General features: G+C 39.7%; 1 protein-coding gene across 5 annotated transcripts in view; it reads right to left on the bottom strand.

The window, feature by feature from the left end:
• Positions 1–20,511, bottom strand: part of Pparg (peroxisome proliferator activated receptor gamma) — a 128,844-nt gene extending 108,333 nt beyond the window's left edge. The window contains exon 1 of one of the 5 annotated variants that reach the window (XM_051203877.1): positions 20,493–20,511. The gene's annotated coding sequence lies outside the window, so the exon portion shown is untranslated. Of the gene's footprint in view, positions 1–19,314; positions 19,611–20,492 lie in introns of those variants that run through there. The other 4 variants (XM_051203874.1, XM_051203879.1, XM_051203876.1 and 1 more) reach the window with 4 other exon arrangements.
• Between the last annotated feature and the right edge of the window lie 505 nt (positions 20,512–21,016).

Raw genomic sequence — 21,016 nt, 5'->3', positions numbered from 1 at the left:
GATTATCTCAAAACATACAAAAACAGTACTCTATATAATTCTGTCTTTGGTCTGGAGATGTATCTTAGTGGTACAACATTTGCCTAGCATGCTCAAGGAATTGGGTCTCAAAGCTCAGCATCAAATAGTACTAATCGACATTTTTTCTTGACAATATTTATTTGAAACACTAAGAAAGTTTAATAACAAAAATATGTCTCAAACTTACAACTAATATGGTCTTAATTGTGAAATATGACAGTGACATTTCCTGAGGTGTGGTCTATAAATAACCAGGTCCTTTTATAACAGTGAAAGTTTCACTACAAAATAAATGTGTATGTTGTGTGTTTTGGAGGTTTATAAAAGACGTTAAGATATAACTACTCTGTAAGCTTTACAACTAATTAATAACATCATCAACAGAAACCCACTTAGCTTTATTATTTCTAACTTCACCACAACACTGAATTAATCACTTGCCTTTTTCTGTTCCTCCATACATTGCACTGGGGTGATATTACACAGCTTCCTACCGAAACTAATTACAAACTGCCTCATTGTTAACCCATTAGACTTCTTGATTTCTACTCTGTTTTCCAATGGTATGCTAGAAAATGCTTAATTAGCCCTCCTAGCATGACGAGAATGCTCTGGCTTGAGGATTTGTGAGTTTCTATGGTGTAATACATGGGTTTCAAGCTTCCAACATGATGTCTGAGGTAGAGTGTCCATCACACAGACACAATAAGATGACAAATCTCAGCAAAGTAAGAGCTAGGAAATATATTTTTTGTGTGTATCTTTTATTTTTAACATAACCTGTCAAATTGCAAGTTCACATAATTCAACACTTAATAAGAAGTCTCTACAACAATTGGTTTAGTAAAACTCTTAGATTGTACATTTCTTCAAGCTGGTCAGAGTAGACTCCTGAATACTGCTGCTTCATCCTGCCTTCCAGCTACTTCTTAGTCTCTTGCACTTGTTCTTTCTGAGATTTTCCTACTATTAAACTCTAAAAGTTCTTTGGCTTTCTTCTTTCTACTCTTGAGAATGGCACACCTTCTTTGGCATAGTTTCTAAGCTCCTTTCAAGAGGTTTGAGGAAGACATGGTGGGCAGTCTTATGAAGCTGAGTCAAGATGACCATGAGTTCTAGGCCAGTCTAAGCTACACAGTAAGCTCTTGCTTCAAAAACAAGCAAGCAAACAAACAAACAAAACCCAAACTAATTAAACAAGAAAGAGTTCTAAATCTTTTTTTTGCTGCTATGTCTGGAACACCCATGTCTTGCTCCCAGTATCTCAAACTCAACGCAAGCCAAGCAAACCTATCTTCTCCCTCTGAAATATCAAAGAAGCACAATTAACGAATCTGGACTGGGAAGGTGGACCTCAGCCTGGGGAGTATAGGTAAGCTGAGGCAGGAGGTGGGGAGGACTAAAAGATAATACAACTGATCACTTAATGAGAACATTTTCCATTCTTCAAAACAGTCAAGACAATTCCAAGGTTTTTCCTGGGTCTTTGAAAAATCCAGTAAATAGGATTCAGTTCATACCCACAAGTAGCCCTTTCTGCTGTCAGTCAATTCTTTTCACATTCTTTGCAGTCTCCCCTAAAGCCCTGCTACTTAACTACTTCCTCCATTCCCAGCTTAGCAAACTCAAGGTCTTTCCTTTTCTTCTTTGAGCCTTGATTTAGCACATCAATTTACAGTTTCATCAGCACCACAAGGCCAGTGCCTTTTTACTAATACTTTATCACAAAAGTCTAGGAACTGACATGGGAAGATTGTGTGTGTGTGTGTGTGTGTGTGTGTGTGTGCACAGACATGCATACATACACACACCTGCATGATTATCACAGATTGAACTTAGGAGTTCATACATGCTAGGCAAACTGAGCTGTATCTTTTCTTAAAGATAGGGAAAGTGGTCTTGTTCTGTCACACATTGTTCCTTACAGTGTGTTGGGGGAAGGTAGAAAGTATGCAAACATATTCAAATTAGTATTTGTAGCAGTGTAGCCTGTGAACCTGTAATGGTGGCCACACCCCTTTGGGCATGGTTGTTCAAGCAGATGGAAGCAGAAAGAGAAGCATGAAGTTTTGAGCTCACAGTCTCTTTCTCTTGGGTTAGCGGTTCTGATCAGAAGGGCAGAGAAAAGTTGCAGCCATTCTTTATTATTATCTGGGTATTTCCTAATAAACACCCATTTATCATTTATCTTGGGTTATAGTGAAATTATTACGCACTCGCCTTCAGTAATTTTTATTCCAGGATAAATATAGTCATTCCTCCATGGCTGAGGATTTGTATCCCAAAGTTTATCCAACTACACTCTGAGAATATATGTATATATATTTTAATCCATTGCCTGGAAGCTAGCTCAACAGAAAAGCATTTGATGACTTCAATTCAGCCCTCCATGGAAAGGTAGGAGAGCACAAACTCCACAAGCCATCCTCTGACCTCTACACTCATGTTGTGGCATGTGTACCACATATCACACATATCCATGAATATCATAAATAAACATTCTAAAATTCTGTTCCTGTACTGAATTTGTAACAACCTTTTTCTTGTTATTGTTCCCTAAACAATACAGTAGAACAATTTCTTTGGCATTTACACTGTATTAGACATAAGAGATAATCTAAAGACAATTTAGAACAATAGGAATATATGGATAGATTATGTGCAAATACTCTATTTCATATAAATGTTGGCACCAGCTCCCATGGATGCAAACTCCACTGGACTTTTCACTGACTTATGCCCTCTCACCATGAAGACTGATTCTTTAGAGGTGTAACTCCACCAAGGCCAGTTAACCTTTCTTAGATTTTTATATACATACATACATACATACATACATACATACATATATATATATTACTATTCAGTAGACTCTTGTATCCTCAGATAACAAAATAAAGTGATTTTATTTGTATTAAAAAGCAGAGGTGGAAAAAAAAGGTGAGGGGGGATTTTTTTTCCTTTCTCGAGACAGGATTTCTCTATGTAGGCCTGGCTGTCCTGGAACTTGCTCTGTAGAACAAGTCAGCCTTGAACTCAGATTTTTTTTGTCTCTGCCTAGAATTAAAGGCTGCACTACCACTGCCTGGCAGAGAAAGAGAGAAAGAGAGAGAGAGAATTTCAACAGTAGTTGTCCTGCTCCCAGTGGTTGATTTTAAGTAATAGTGGAGTTTCTGAATATACATTAAAGATTTTGTGATTTCACTTGCCTTGTCACAAACAACACAAAGGCATGTTGTATTTTCAAGTCACTATCACATGCTAAACTGATTTTCAGTGAACTAGAACAACTAGCCCACATTACATCTAATTGTTACACAGGGATGGCAGTGGGGTGTGTATCTGTAGATAATTCATTCCCTGGAAACTCAGATACTGTAAAATTAGGCTCTTGTGCAGGACTTGGTGGCTGGGTTTAGATTGCTTGAGTTCAAATCCTAGCTTTCTCATTTGGCAGGTTAGCTTTTTTCTTCCTATTTCTTTACTGACCTGAGGACTATATGAAATACACAACACGCACCCATCTTCTCTTGAGACAAGGTCTCCTGTAGGTCAGACTATGCTTAAACTCACTATGTACCCAAGGATGACCTTGAATTTCTGATTTTCCCAAGGGCTGAGATATAGACATGTGCCACCACCCCTAGTTTATGCAGTTCTGGAGATGGAACCCATGGTGTTATGTATGCCAGGCACATTCTGTCTCCTGAACTATATCCCATCCCAGTATATAACCTTAGCATTATATATAATATATGACTGTTGGTAGAATAAAATAAAATAGTGTATCAATGTGCTTTAAATAGAGCCTGAAACAGAATTGCTGATCAATAACTATTAATGATAACTCTCAATAACTAGCTTATCTTTTTGTTGTTTGAGTTAATTAAGAAACAGTCCTTCATCATGATGACTAAGTGATATTTTGGTTAAAGATTTAAACTATGTGATAAGCTAAGCAGGACAATGAATGGTTAAAAAATGCTCTGAGCAGGAAATCACACACTTCCACTTATTAATAATTTACAAACTAAGTTGCCCTGATGAGTAATTTTACACAGAGAGTTAAGAAGCTATTGAATACTGGGAAACAGATTCAAACTGTGGGTATGAGATATTAAAGCAGCAGTTATCTGCTGAGCATCTGTTATTCATTACTGGTGCTCTAGACAAGGAGCTACAGGATGAACATGGCAGACTCTTGTGTAACTGCACATGTGAGGGAGGACACAACTCAAAATCAGTGGTTCAAGGATCATCTGCTCTCTGTGGTGTTTGGAAAAGAAGTGTAAAAACAAAAATTGTTAACAAATAATCAGAAGTTACTTCAACAAGCTGGCTGGGTTTATGTCAATTTGACACAAGCTAGAGTGATCAGAGAAGAAGTCTTGATTGGGAAAAATACCTCTTTAAAATCCAGCTCTAAGGCATTTTCTTAATTAGTGATTGATGGGAGAGAGCCCAGTCCATTTTGGGTGGTGCCACCCTGAACTACTGGTCCTAGGTTCTATAAGAAAGCAGGATGAGCAAGCCATGGGAAGCAAGCCAGTGAGCAGCACTTCTCAATGGCCTTGTGCATCAGCTCCTGCCTCCAGAATCCTGCCCTGTTTCAGTTCCTGCCCTGACTTCCTCAATGATGAACAGTGGAAGGGTAAACCGAATAAACTCTTTCCTCCCTAACTTGCTTTTTGGCCATGATGTTTCATCAAAGCAATGATAACCTTAACTAAGACACCAGCAAATCAAGGCCTATTGATCCTCTTTGGACAGTTTAAGAATTAGCAATTTGATACTTTAAAAATACATTTGGAAAACAATCAATGGAAATCACAATGTCAGAAAGACCAGCAAAAATTTAGGAATAAAGGCATCCCTATTTTTGCTCTTTTGGTTGGTAGATTAAAAGCACATATTAGTTTTACATTGTAGTCAAAGTCTTGACTAAGGGGAGAGATAATAATAGACATTGAGAAACAGAGATGCAAAGGAAGGATCTTCAGAAGAAGCAGTTGTAAAACCCCCAGAAAAAAGAATATAAGAAGCCTCAGGATTGAAAAAATAGTGCAAGGAAGAGGGACTAATAACCAGAGCTACTATAAGGAGTGAGGGAAAAGAGGAAGAATGAGGGAGGGGAAAGGGGAAAGAGAGGGGGATATAAAAAAAGAAGAAAGGGAGAAAACAAGGCAAGGAAAAGGGCAGAAGAGAAGGTGACAGAAGAGAGGGGAGGCTCAGTGGTTCTGGCCATTCAGCAGTAATAATGTGCGTGCTCAGATTCAGCTACTCACTTTGAATTTAACCATCAGGATTAGCTACCATTGGCATTTTAAATACTGCATAGACATTAAGATACCACCAAACTAGCCCAAACTTTCAAATTGGTAATTACATCTAAATGTCACCTTAAGGAAAGTAGCTTTTCTCAAAGCCCAAACTCTTCCCTACTTACTACTATGCCTATTCAGGCACTAATGTTTCACTTGAGATGTCTGATCTACTATCACTTCACAAACTCAAATATTTACTGAACATTTTTCAGTTTGTGAAGTGATAGTAGATCAGACATCTAAAGTTCTAAGCACATGTTAAAATTTTGTATGCATTTTGGTGAAAAGTATAACCTGTTTTATTCACACACCATAACGGGGAGTGTCAGCTTTTAACAAGTTATTTTACTAGGGATAAAATGAAATGCATTTTTTTCTTCTGCAGCCAACCTCTTTCTTCACCTGACATTATAAGCACTAAAATAAATCCTGTGAAAAAAAAATGCCCCTCATCTGGGTTAGAACATTCTAGCATTTCTCAAAAAGTATACTGAGGATATCACTCCTATTTATAAGATTCTAAAGTTACAATGTTATAAAGTGCAACTCATCAGTAAGTATTACATTTAGGTATTAGACATTGAAAGAAACAATTTGATGTTTGTAATGACTAAATCAAATAGTCTGAATAATAAAAGCTATCTATTTTCACATATCAAAACAGCATCCCACTCCATCATAGAAAAGGGAGGTAGGCACCATGTCCCACCCCTAGTTAAGAACCTATTGGAAACTGGTAGCTTTTGGGAGAGGAAGAGTCAGTTTCTATTATGAGTGTAGTCCCTGGTAGCTCTACCATGATCCAGTGGAAAGTCACACATCCAACAGTACACAGGCAGCACAAACTGGACTTGATAGGTAAAAATAAAATAAGGACACAAAGTTGAGTGGACATTGAAGGAGACATGGATCTGAGGAGTGAGGGGAGTGAATGTGATCAAAACACATTGTATGCAATTCTCAAAGAACTAATTTTTAAAAACAAAACAAACAAACAAAAAATGGCACCCCATAGATATCCTCAAGTGGGTAGTCATATCAAGTTTTGTTCAATCATGCCATTACATCACAGGAGTGAAAAACAAATGACTTAAAGGTCAGCAGCTTGACTTGGATTTACGTAACTCACTTCTGCAGAAATTTGCATTACTTGTGAAAAACATCACGTGAAAGAGGAACTTACTATAAATATTAAAATTGGAAATAAATGAAAGGCTGTGAAAGCGTTGGAAAATAATAGTTTCTTTAAAAAGAATTGGAGAACTACAGAGTGTAGGGGTGTGAGGCTCATTGGTATAGCATGTGCTTGGCATATAGGAGAGACTGGTTTCGGTTCCCAACAATACACACACACACACACACACACACACACACACAATCCAGTAATCCAGTTGTGGACCTAAGTGTAGGATACATTCAATTTGAATTTGCACACACATTCAAATAAACTTATTTACAATGATGAAAAAGCTAAAAACTTAGCATATGTTAATGTTCCAAAGTAGCTAATTATAAAAGATGTATGTAAGGGAAGCCATCTTAGAAAAGACTCATTTGGACTCTAATGACAAAGCATTTTCTGCTCACTCAGCAGCCTTTCCCACTGCTAGAGAGCTATAGTTATTACAATTCTTTCCTTACACTGAGCGGAACTATGGCTTTTCTAAATGGCTGGCTATCCTTTGATAAATAAAGACTGTGTGATAGTTCCATAAAGAAAGGGACCAGCTCTGTCTTGCCTACTGTTATAGCCTCTGTGTCCAACATGTAAAGTGATACACAGGGAGGGTACCCTAAAATCTATGACAAGTCCACAGAATAGTTTATTCTTCAGGACAGTATGGAGCTAATGTGAGTGTGAAGGACATTCTCTCGGTAATATACTGTGGATACTTTTATGAAAGGTCAAATCATATGCTTGAATCCTATGGCAATCTCATCTCAGAGCTGTCTTCCCCTTGCTCCAGGTCAGTGTGCATCGGTGTGTAGACTATGCCTTTGCTTCAGAGCATGGCTCAGGTGGGCCTTTGTCTTCATTCCCACAGGTGTTCCACACACTAAGTCCAGATTTTGTTAACAGCCTCCTGATGACTTTCTCTGCACACAGCTGCTAGGTTAATCTGCCTAAATCATCTCCAACTTCTTAAGATCTGGAATCTCCCCACTGCTAAGATAAAACCCCTACCCCTCCATCTGCATTCCAGACCATTTACCATCAGTCTGAAAGATCTACATTTCCAACCCTATTTCTGACTGCTCATATCCCTGTATTCTCCACCTCCAGTTGGTTTGTGTGGAGTCCCCCGGGGCTGTGCTGAGTCACTATTCCAGCCTTGGTTTTTTTACACTGGAGATTCTTTTTTCTTTCTCTTTGATTTTCTCAAGCCAGGAACATTAAATTTTGAGGAAACATTTCAGAGTTTACAAAACAACAGTGTCTAGTATATTCTTGTCTATTTTGTTTTTAGTTGACACATAATGATTATATACAATGTAGGGTACAGTGTGATATTTCAATACATGTACACAATGTGTAGTGGTCAGACCAGGGTCACTGGCTAGAACACTGGAAAAGCTATGCAACCAGGAACTAGCCATGTGGCTTGGCAGTCAGCTGCTTGCCTATCATGCACATGAACCTGGGTTTGATTCTCAGTACTACATTAAAAAAAGAATAGAAAGGCAGCTCTAAGTCTCCTTGTGTATAGTTTCAAAGCATCTTCATCCCAGAAGGAAACCTACATTCATGAAGCAGTGACTCCGTCCACTGATCTGCCTACATTCTTTGTGCAATGACCTGCTCTATTAGGCTCCCTTGTTGTTTCTTTCTCTGTACATTTTTGTATTGGTTTTCTTAAGGCTACCCTGGCTACCCACTCCCTCCTTTGAATTTCAGTCACATCCATTTTTAGCCCTGAAACATCATGTTGTTGTGGGTTGCTGGTTAACCATTTCAACTGTACCCTTTAGGACTTAGGTGGATTCAAGGCTCCAAGCTTTGATACTCTGTGTCTTTCGATACATCAATAACTTACTAAACAGGTGTTTAATTCCTTGTATGCATCAAGACATGAAAGATTACTAAAATGAAACAGAAGTTTGGATAATCAAATGAGAGACCATCTCCACCCTCTTTGTCTCTTTATCCTTCCTGAAGGGCTCCTCTTGGGAAGAGAAGGGTCTACGTGTATCTAGTCAGTGTTTATTTGCCCTAGTGTGAACAGGTGTGAGAACAGGAGGAAAATGGCAGGTTGCCCAAGGGTGGAGAGGGTGCATGCTCTCTGCATTCAGCTTTAACAAACAGACTCCTACCTTCATTCCACATCTACAGATGAAGTCCTACAAGGAAGAATTGGGTGTCCAGAGATGTCTCAAAGGCAATATTTAAGAGAGGCTCATTTTTTTGGTTTGTTTTTATATGTAAATCAGTTTCTCTGCCTGATAGTTTGAAGTTGCTCATTAATACAGTTCTTCCTTGAAAAAGATTAACTATTAAATAACATTAACAGGAGTGCTTGTGGCTCATATATGAAATAGTTGAGTAATTAAATTACTATTAAAAGCTGAGCTTGGTGGCACACACCTTTAATCTCCTTATCAGAAGGCAAAGGCAAGCAGATCTCTGAGTTTGAGGTCAGCATAGTCTACAGAGTGAATTCCAAGACAGCCAGGGCCACACAGAGAAACCCTGTTAGAAAAATAATTATCTACCATAAGTCAATGGATAAGTCAAAATTTGATGGTATTTTATCTAAGGTGACACAAAGTGTGAAAGGTAAGCGGTATTACACAGTTCAGTAACATTTGTGCTGTGCATTATTATAAACTTTCCCCAGTTGAAGGGGAACAGAATTTGTCACAGTTGCAAGTCTACAAACAGGAATGTAAAAAACAGAGCTCAAGCCCCTAGGCTATTATGAAACCTGTTCTTCTGACCAGGAAAACAAAAAGAGCTAATGCAGAATGCTGAGGTCTATAATTAACATTTTTCCCTTTTCATGTCTCACTTTACCATCAGAGTGAGCAGAATGAGAGTTTCTTCTGACGTTAACTCCACATGTCCTTAAAAATGTTACACAGATATGAATTAACATTAAAAAGAGCAATTCTGGGATTTCCCTAAAAATCTGGGGAGTAGTAATATTAAGAATCATGAAAAGGCACATACTTGTTCTTAAAAAAAAAAGTTTAAAAGTACAAATAAAGGATTTAGGATGTATCTGTCCCTTGCTGGAGGCCAGAACTAGGAAGATATACAGTGCACATATTGGTATAAAGAATGACAAGAGCTATGGTACTCATTTCCTATACTCTAATAATGCATGACAGGAACATAAATGTGAAAAGAAATGACACCCTCTATAAATCAGCAAATGTAATAGGATACAGAAGACAGGTGGTATCAGATTACTTATCAGAACAAGTCTATCTTCCACTTAGGTTTCATTTAGATGAAAATTAAGAAAAATTAGAATACTCTGTACATGCTCATATTTATATTCATAGTAAAACCAAATGAATCACCTATACATATTTGTCAGGGTCAGAGAACATTCTGAGAAGTAGTAAACACATGGAATGGGTTGTATGGCTGGTCATACCAATACACAGTATGTTGAAACACTGTCATTTTCTTGTCTCTGACTGAACCAGGTCTTTAACCGCTCAGCGCTAGATGCAGTTTTGTAGTTGGCACATTGTGATCTTTACGCTCCCAAGCTCCCAAAGCTCCAGATTTATATGGCTGTGTTTTCAGAAAACAGGTTTTGATCCCGATGTAAAGAGACATGGTTCCTAAAGTCAGTAGTCATCTAATAAAGATGGAGTTTGTGGGATACAACAAACACACTGGCAACATTTGCTGTATCTGGAAGTTTTGGTTATGCCTACATTGAGGTTCGCTCAGTATTCCACATCACTGTGTATGGGAAATAAACTCTATTTGGTTTCACTTAAATTCCTTCAAAATATATTTTCCTTGTGTGCTGCCCTCAGTCATGTTCAGAATTTTTTTAAGTGGTTAATGAGACATTTTCGGTCATTTAAAATGCCAAACATAACTGGTAATAAGGCGATTTATGAATTCACAAATATGAAAGTTATAATAACTAGATTAGGGAATGATCATTCTACACAGGATATGGGGTCTAAGGAGGTGGTTCAGTGGTGAAGAGTTTACCTGGAATGTTCAAGGTTCAGGATTTGATGCTTTGTACTGCATCTGCCCACAGAAAAGCTTTGGTGATTTACTGTGAGGTGTCACCACATTGAGTCTGTTCTGACAATAGATTCTAAGATCTAGAAATTGAAGTTTTGTTAGCTCTAGTTCACAATGGCCAACATTAGGGACTAAATTAGCAGGAACTTGGGATCCAAAGAAAGAATATCTAATATCATGGATATAAAACACCTAGAAGACCTTTAACATTTTAAGACAGAATGAGTATTCTGAGACATAAGACTGATGCAAGATACATATATGATTCCCAAAGAAAGTGACAAGAACAATACATAACATGGGTCAAAGGGAAAAGCAGTTACTTTTTCCTTCTAAAATTTCTAAAATAATACATCAGAAAAAGAAAGAAAAAGTTCAAGGTCTATTGCTGTACTCTGTATTATGTGTGCATATCTGTGTAAATATGTGTGACTTTCACACTGCTCACAGGGATTTGGGAAAACCTACTCCTTGCTATCCTTAAGACATTATTTCCAGTATTTCTACCACATTTTGTTTCAAGGTCTCATTGATAAGGGAAGTTTACTCTAACAGGCTTCTTCAGTGGCTATTTATGATTACATGTTCAATGTTCTGCCAGGAGTTAGAAAACCAAATATTTTTCTCACAGGGTCATCCAGTTTTAGAGAGAGAGAGAGAAAGAGAGAGAGAGAGAGAGAGAGAGAGAGAGAGAGAAGAAAAACAAAGCAAAATATTATATATGTATATATATGTAAATATATGTATAATAGTTAAAGAAAAAATTAAAGAGAAGGGCTTTAAAAGAATGTAATTCTGGAAACTATTTTCAAAACCCTCTGGCAACACACACTAAAGATAAAAAGATCACAGGCCATAAGAAATCTACAAAATTGAATCTTATGTATGGCTGTGAATATTATGAGGCTGCTAACAAAAAAGATGGATTTTAAGATTTTCTTTTCCTTCCCAAACAAACAAACAAACAAGTAAATAAAAAAGAGCACAGATAACAAAACTAAGTGTGAAATATTTTGGGTGTAACAGTCATATAGTACCTTTACATTTATCTAGCTAGAGGATTTCTGTGCTTTGCCTTGATCTTACTGATTAGAATCACAGAGAAACTAAAAAGTTAACTATTTTCTTTGTTGCTGAATATCTGTGTCACTTACAAGTATGTTTTTTTAGATAGGATCTTACTGTGTGGCCCAGACTAGCTTCAAACATACAGCCCTTCTGCTGCAGCCTCTCAAGTACTGGAATTACAGGTGTATACCACCATGACTGGTTCAAATATGGGTTCTTTATAACGTTCTTGTATCTGGCTTTCTGTATCTTCTAGCACTCTGGCAAAAGCCTGAGAAGTGGGGGTATAGAATCACAGTGTGCAACACATTGCTCAACTGCTTTCTAAGCAGCCTAAACTAAATTACAGTGACATCAGAGATAAGTAAATACAAATTTCTCCGGCTCATAAATCATAGTGTGTTGTCCACAGGACCTTGCTTGCTAGACGACCCCTCTGGCACTCAGCCACACCCCTGGCTATAGTCCCCAATCACGGAATTTTAGAGTAAGAAACAAAACTTACTGAAAATCTCTACAAAAGGCTCATTGTCAACCTTTATTAAACTGGAATTGAGAATTGCTTTATGTACTTAACATAGACCAGTCCTCTAGGGCTAGATCCTTTTCCATGATAGGATAAAATTTAATCTTTGAAACTCAGGATTCCTAACTGCCACTCAAAGACAAAAAGAGCTAGAGAGACCTTGTCTCAGAGATCCAGTTAGCCTACAGTGACAGGAGCTATGAACAACCAATTGGTCTACCTTGATGGGAACTTAGAGACAACAGCACCGAGTGTTTCTAAGTAATCTAGCAAGCCAGTGAGGCGATTTTTACAGAATACTTCCCCAGGATCCTATTAATGAAGTGAAATATGGCAAAGATCTACACATGAGCTATGGATAATAATATAGCCTAATAGATCTAGGCTGGTCCAAATTTACTGTGTAGTGCCGAGGAATATAGTGAACCTCTAATCTTCTAGCCTCTACCTCCTAAGTGCTAAGAATCCAAGTTGTTTGTTGGTTTATTTTTAATGTGGTGCTGGGGATAGAATCTAGAGAATTCTTCATGCTAAGCAAGCACTCCACCAACTTAACTACACCCCTAGCCTCCTTTTCTCTTTTAGAAAAAGGTTACTGAGAACCTACTAACCACTATGCTATATGCTGGAGATGGAGAGGCAAATAAAACTCCATTGATACCTTCCTTTAAGAAACTTCTCACCTTTTATTTGTGCATTCCTAAAACTCAGCAAATTTGAGCACTGTTGAACACAAAATTTAAAATATTATATTGACTTTAAATAAAACCGGGATGTTACTAAGTTGTTCCAAATGCTTCAAGGAAACATGTAGCAATCTTCCATTGCCAAATGCTTGACTGAGTGCACTCTTTGCTGAATTATTCTGACATATGCAAATAATTTTTCAAAGTTTCAACTTTACTTATATTTATATCATTCACATGTTTGCTTTCTCTTTTATTAATCTTAACCAGTACATAAAACAAGAAAAAGAACTCACATGGATATGCTTTTCCACACACTCAAAAGCTTGTTTATATAGGTAATTATCAACTACAAGAAAGGGACAATATGTAGTCAGGTGAGGCTTTGGGATTCTCAGTTTTAGGCTCATAAATTGGAAAGGTTGTATAAAACACTAATGGCAGGTAATGCTTAGTACTGGGTATGATGGTGGCCATTTTTAACTTCTATCCCACCAATCAGTTGACTCACAGATCTAATAAGGCTGATTTGGAAGTGGCCACCAAGTTTTGGTTTCTAACAGAGTTTCATTGATTTGCTGTAACTATTTCTAGCCAAAAGCAAAGAAAACAGAATATGCGTGAAGTGGATCTGCCAAAGTATTAAACACTGTTTCTTCTTCTTAGGCAAATTTTCCCACTGAAGTGATTGGAAAACCCCTTCACTGCAGTCTATTAGTAAGGTGCTTTAAAGGTCTGATAGAACTAATTCATGAAGACAGCAGGGAACTAGCATGATATCATGGAGGAAATCAAGGGCATAATGAGGGGATGATATTATAGTGTTTAATTACATTATCTAACTGCCAGCTCACAGCTCTGAACTTTGATGACATTTCCTAGGTAAAATGCTATTACACAATAACTGTTTGTTTTCTTTTGAGTTGAAAATAATTTGAGGAACACATGCAATGCCTTTAATCCCAGCACTCAGGAGGCAGAGGCAGGCGGATCTCTGTGAGTTTGAGGCTGGCCTGGTCTACAGGATAAGTTCCAAGACAGGCTACAAAACAATACAGAGAAACCCTGTCTCAAAAACAAACAACAAAAAAAAAATTAATTACATTTATTTATTGCTTGTGTTCAGAGGACAACCTTTGAGAGTCCATCCTTTCTTCCTACCATGTGGGTCCTGGGGATCAAACTCAGGTTGTCAGGCTTGGCATCAAGTACCTTTACCCACCGAGCCATCTCTTAGATATGTGTCTTGATTGTTAAAAGAAAAACTATGTATGCAAGGCAAATAAATCACTTATCTTTTATCACTGCTATTCCACACAGTTGGTCTCATTTATATTTTGCTGCCAAGGACAACACATTACCTTATTTCCCCTCTTTCAGCCCTCTTTATCCAGTTTCACATATGAGCAAGTCTCCCCTTTGCAATCTTACCCTTCTTCTTCCTCCTAAGTGCAATGATTCTAGGCACTTGGCAAATATAATTTCTACTCTTTTTCCAACTCTATGTGACTGTTACCTGTGTTTTCAGGCAACAAGAAATTAAGGAAGCAACCTTTCTTTTTGGTGATAGTGACGTACTGCTTGGAATATTGATTCTTTAGAGCGGACTCCAGACCTTCATATGACAACAGCTCTTTTAGTGGTGGAATGACAGCTGCAGGGGTGGGGTCAAAGTTAAGGAGTTTTTTCCAGAACTTCATCCCAGCACTCAGTCTCACAGGCCTTTGTTTCCCAATCGCCCTCACTATGAAGGAGAATGTATCACTTAAACACACAGGATGAAATAGCTAGATTCTCTCCACAAGTTACTTAAGAACCAGAAAGAGTAACAAATAGGGAGAGGCAATCTTAGATTTCAGCGATTCTAGAAGCCTGAGATGTCACCAAGGAGTAGGGGAGATTCTTTCAGCCTAATCTTACATTCTAGGGCATGGTAAGCACTCAGTCTGTGCCCGAGAGGAGAGACTGGGATCTGTATGTTCTACTCCTACGCTTCCTTTTCAGGGTATTCCCCTGTTCTCCACTTCTCATATTGCCCTTGTCCTTATCTGCAGCACACTGAGAAGGACTCCTCACTCCAGGCCCATGCCAATATGAACTCTTCCCAGGGGTCAGATAATTTGTTTCAATACATTTTAATCTTCATATTGTAATTCTAGTTAAGTCCATAGATTAAGATTTTTTTTTAAGTTAAGCCTAGAATTGAACTTATTTTCTAAAAATATTGTGGGGCTGGAGCGATGGTTCAGCAGTTAGGAGCATTGGCTGCTCTTTTAGAGAACCCAGGTTTGATTTCCAGTATCCACACAGTAGCTTACAAATATTTGTAATGCCTGTTCCAAGGAATTAGACACCTTCTTAGCCTCTACAGGTACCAGGCACACAAGTGGTACACCGACATACATGCAAGCAAAACAACCCCCCCAAAAAACCTATAAACTAATAGCTGGAGAGTATAACACTTGCCTAACATATGCAAGACCATGGGTTCAATTACCAGTACTGCAAAGCAAAACATACAGCACAAAAACACTAAAGTAGGGCCTGAGGGGTATAAATGTAGCAGAGTACTACTTTGCATGGAGGGTGCCAGGGTTTGACTTCCAATATCTAAATAAATAAGGAAAATAAATGATTAAATAAAACAAAGCCTCATTCTATTATATAGTTTAAATTCTTCCTGAAAGGTTTAAATTTACTGTAACCAATGCAAGTTGCAAGGATTGATGGTATCTTTCTTGTGTGTCTGAAACTGTGCAGTGGTGAAAAATCCATTTCTATTCGATCAAAAAAGATTTCTCAGTCACTGTTCTGGTCATTGGCATGCTTGAAAGGAGAGCAAAGACTCTTAGGAGACCCCAACAGTACTTGCTATTGAGAGGGTAGAAGTTAGTAAGAATCTGGGCTCCCACTCCTAAGAAGAAATTCACAGAATCTCACTCTGACTTAAAAGCATCAGCTTGAGCTGTTTTCGGCCTCCATAGCTCTGTCACTACTGTCACTGCTAGAGCCTGGTAATTCCAGGTCTTGGGAGGTCTTCCCCCCACCCTCAGCGATGTGCAATTCAAGCCCCACAGCAATCCTAGACAAGCATGCAGTTCAAGCCCCACAGCAATTCTCCCAGCACTCCCAGTGCATCGCACAAGCCTCCTTCATCGGCTCAGCAAGCACGCAGTTCAAGGAGGTTCTAATTGGGATGGGCCTATGCTGCCAAATCCAGACCAAGTCTGTTTCTTGCATACAAAAGCCTCTTAAAATTATATGTACTAGTTAATCTGTGGAGGGCTTCAAATGCATTGCCATTTATATGCTTGTCCAGTTGCTCCCTGCCAGTAAGTGAGTGTGGCCTGTTAGTAGGCACAAGTGACTTATCAAGCTTTTTAGAAAGCTAATTTGGGATATTGTTTGTTGCAAAAACAAACAATTGAAGACACTTTTAATGGCTAGCACAAGGCATTATTTGTTTTTTTTAGATGTTGGTAGTAAACTGTGTTTGGAGCTGAAAGATACTACTATGCTTGGTAAAATAAACTTGCCCTGGATAGCATATATTCAATGTTCTTCAAGAATGTCATAAAAATCCATAAAGAGCAGAGTTTATCAAGTAAATACATAACCCTGACACCCTGGGAACTTAGTGCTAGCACAAAGACTATTTGTCTATGAAGGATTCACAGAGACAGAATAAAAGACTTTATGATTGTTTTTGTTCAAAATCATCAGGGAGATGGGAATATAATTAGAAGCTGAAAGCAGACTGTTTCTATAAATTTTTCTTGAATTGGCTATGGCAGGCATTATTATCTTTCTTAACAGTTATCTCAGAAAGTAGTAAGAGAGCAAACTAGTCAGATTTGTGATCAAGTTAGCGCTGACCTAGATAGGCAGGCGTGTGGGCCGTCTCTAGGATATCAGCTCAGTTAAATTCAGGGCCAAGCTCTTATCATTTAAGAGATCCAGGCTTGCTGATAAAAGTCTTAAAGCCATACCAAAAATAAACAAACAAAAGATTAATAACTTTAAAACTTCCAACTTTCCAAGTACAGAAAGTTTGAAAGAACCTAATGATTGAAATAAACAGTATGAACACCCATACTCTTAAACAGAATATTTGAGATTAAAATATTGACATGTATGTATAATAAAACAAAACAGTAAAAATGCATAAACCTAGGTCTTAAGACAATGATTTAAGGATATGCTATACCAGTGGTGGATATCATCTTAACATGAAACATACATTTCACCAAAATACGGCCTACTGTGTTTGAGATCTCCTTCTAAATGCAGCTAAGTATGTCAGTTTATTAAATTATATCTTTTAAACATATACTGTATAACTCTCCAAAATCTACTTCTGTATTGTGAAAACACTACAAATAGTGGACAAAGAAGGCCCAGGAAGATTTTTAAAAATTAAAATTAATTTTAAAAAACCTCTTATGCATGAAATTAACTCATGTGTGGTACATGAGGCCTCTCTGGTGGCGAGACATATTAACCAGTCTCACTGGGGTTTGGTCAACTTAGTTCAGTTTCTAATGACCTTCATAGGCAATCACTCCGCTGCTCTTTTTACTGCTTTTAGCCAATAGGTAAGAAAGCAAAGTTAAGTACTAGATAACAGGGAAATTTGCCACAAAAAATAAGAAAGGTAAGAAAGAAATTCAGCTTGACAATTTGTGGGTTGAACATATGTTTAGAATTACATACTATTGACTTAAAGAAAATTGTCTTGACTAGTGTTTTTTTTTTTTTAATCTTCTACAAATATTTACTTAGTGGGACCCTGTGAATTCAAAAATTTCTTCCAGTATATTTGTCTCACTTTATGACATAGAGAATTTTTCCAAGTTCAAATGATAATAAATCCAGCAAAAAAGATCACAAATTAGAATGACCAACATGTTCTGCCATTTGCACGAGGCACCTACAGATCCTATGAAAGCTGTGAAAATATGAAAACATTTGGGGAAATTATTTTAACAAAATTTTTATGAATGTCTTCTGCTATTAGCAACTGCTTCATAACCTGAAAAGGAAATGAAATCACTAATACTGTATATGTTGTCACAGTGGCGACCATACGTGGCTTCCCTCCATGGGAGGATCTCGACAAGGCCGATGACAATCATCCTTATTTTCAGAGAATTATTAAGTGAAAAAAAACATTATTTGTTGAAATATGTAAAACTTACTAACTGAAAACAATTAGTCACATACTCGGCGACCCATTTCTACATCAAAAATTTAAAGTCACACTTTTTACATATGAATTTTAAATGTCAAAGGGATTTTGAAATAAACATGATTTTTAAATGTAATTTGGAATTTTTTTTTATAAAAGTGATTCTGAAAAATGTAGTGACAGGAACATTAAGAAAACCAGTCCCTCTAAAGGAAATATTACACTTACTTATTGAAAATAGTTAACACAAAAATGTTAAAGTCGTCTTAAATTCAATAAAAAATATGAGATTTCTGGGTATCTTAGTTCTAGTTTTTAAAGAACTTATATTCTTTTAAATATAAAAGAATGAGGAAACAATATGTAAAAGTTCTTCGGCCTGGAGCTCTGCAAAACTTTAGCCTTCATTGTCCTGCCGCAGTTAAAAGAATACGAAACTTTTACATTTGAAAAAGATTTTTTTCTTAAAAATAAAACTTTCTTTTTTTCTTCTTCTAGTGAACTGCAAAAGATTGAGATGCCCAGTAGTTGCTTCTTAGATCTTCTCACTGAAAATCTAATTCTCAGCAAATCAAATATGAAATAACACACAGCAAGGAGCAAATTTACACAAAACACACGGTAAGATAAAAACGGTTGGCTTTATAATATGCTTCGCTCCAGCTAATGTATGAGACTGACTTTGAACTTTGGGATATTAAGATATTACAGGCATATATTTAATTTTAGAGCAAATCTGGTTGAAGAAAGACAGCAGAGAATATATTTTAAAGTTGAGGCTGAATCTCTTGGAATATCTCTCTAAATGCTCTTAGTATCTATCTATGAGTGTTTCTATGAAACTTTCAAGAGCTATCTCTTTGAGAAGCCATAGAAATGTCAGTTCCTACACTAGCCAGTTCTTCTAAATCATGTAGCACCCGAAGTTATGGTTTCAGTCAGTAATTGATCACTCAGCATGGACAGGAAGACTACAAGAGTACCTGGTATCTGCGGAAGACCTGCCCAAGTCCAAGACTAAGTTACTCATTTAATAACTGCGGTTAACAATTTGCTTCGTGCATGATAATGAAGAGTTGACATTACAATAATGAACTTCAAAATCAAGAGGCTTTGCAAATATTAAGTATCCTACAACTTGGTTCATCTGTTTTTTTTTCTTCCTCAAATGATCATTTAACATTTTTGTCCTTTATCCTTCTCAGAAGAAAAACTTTAGCTTATTCCCGACAGAAGACTTAACTTTTTCCCCCTCCTGATGTAAGTGACACAACTTTCCCTACCGTTAGCTTCAGAAGGGAAGCAGATTCTTACTGTACAAGAACACAGTAAAACCATCCTGATACGTACGAACTTGGGGCAGTTTGGCCACCTCACAACATGCTCCAAGGAAACGCGAAGACGGTGGGGCCACTCACCTAAGCAATGGGAGTTAAGAAGAATTTAGAGCTGCAGCCTTCTGATCCCCAGCAGAGGTCCAGGCCCCTTTTTGACCTCCCCTCGTCCCTTATATAAAAGCAGTCCTGGCTACTCCCAGTTACTGCCTCCTCACCTTAGGCTCCTCCCCAATCCCAAACCATAAAGCACCGGAGCTACACACCCACCTCCCACCCCCACCAGGACTGCCGCCTCCAGTTGCCTGTCCCTGTGCTGGCCCCCTCGGTAGACTGTAGGTGGGCGCTGACGGGGAGGGGCTTTCGCGACAGCGAAGCCCGCTTTCCCCACACCTGGGCCAGCTCCGGGCGGGGGCCGCGGGCCAAGTCGCCAGGCTGAGCACCGGCACGCCCCTCCCCCCTCCAGCGCCCCCGGGCCCCGAGCGGCTGCGGGCGAGCCCCTCTCTGAAAATTGTCACCAAGATCGGCCCAATGCATTCCCCGAGGGAGTTCTGGGCCCTGCGGAGCCCAGGCTTTCCTGTCAGGGTCTGGCCAGCCTGCTCCGAGCTCGCGCATGCCCGCGCACCCTCGCAGGGAGCCTGAGGTGGCTCGGCTGTGACCCTCCACGCCGCACCCGTGCCCCTCGGCCCGAGGGCAGTCACCCTGCCAGGACACTCGGCCCTCTCGGTGTGTGGCGGGTCCTCAGCCGAGACCCCACACTCTGCCCCTCAATCCCCGACCCCGCCCCGCTATCACGCTCGCCGGTCGCTCGCACGCTGGCTCGCTCTTCTCCCAGCGTGATTTCTCCTCAGCCCGTGTTCGTCTCAGACCTAGACTCCGTCACGTCACCTTGTTTGTCACTTTTGGTCCTGTCAGAGTGGGACTTATTCAGCTGTGTCCCCCTCAGTCAAGATTCTGTCACTTTGTCTGTCACACTCACGGTCCTGTCAGAGTCTGACTTCCCAGCCCGCGTCCCCTCTGGTTGAAGCCGGGCTAGGCTGTCAGTCACACAGTCCTGTCAGAGTGTGACTTCTCAGCTTGTGTCCCCTCAGCTCAGACCCCGTCCCCTGAGGCCGAGACCCCCTCACCTTGTGCGTCACGCAGTCCTGTCAGTGCGGCTTCTCAGTCGAGTTTCCCTCAGCCCAGAGCCGTCCGTCCTCAGGCTGTCAGTCACCCAGCGTCCCGTCAGAGTGCGACTTCTCCTCGGCCGGGTCGGTCACCTTGTCGTCACACTCGGTCCCCTCAGGCCGCGCACGACCCCGTACCCCAGCGCGGCGCCTCGGGTTTCTCCTTCCGCGTCCCTCCGGCCGGCCGCGTGGCCCGGGGCGACTCTGACCTGAGGCGGCGGCGGCTTGGCGGGCGCTGAGCGTCCCCGCAGCCGACCCGACCCGAGCGCCCCAGGCAGCAGCCGCTCCGAGTGCGAGGAGCCCCGCCTGGCCGCGGCGGACGAGCCGAGCCAAGCGACCGCGCCGGGCCGGGCCGGGCCGGGGGCGGCGCCCAGGGAGCGGCCGGAGGCCCTGCGCCCACGACCGAGGCCGGCGCCCACGAGGCCCGCGTGGCCCCCAGGCCCCAGCCCCGCGCCCCGCGCCCGCGCAGGCTACCTGGCCACCTT

This window comes from Phodopus roborovskii, unplaced genomic scaffold (genome assembly GCF_943737965.1).
Source record: "Phodopus roborovskii unplaced genomic scaffold, PHOROB, whole genome shotgun sequence".
Taxonomy (NCBI): Eukaryota; Metazoa; Chordata; class Mammalia; order Rodentia; family Cricetidae; genus Phodopus; species Phodopus roborovskii.
The sequence above is the reverse complement of the archived record's forward strand: the minus strand, read 5'-3'. Positions and strand labels throughout refer to the sequence as shown.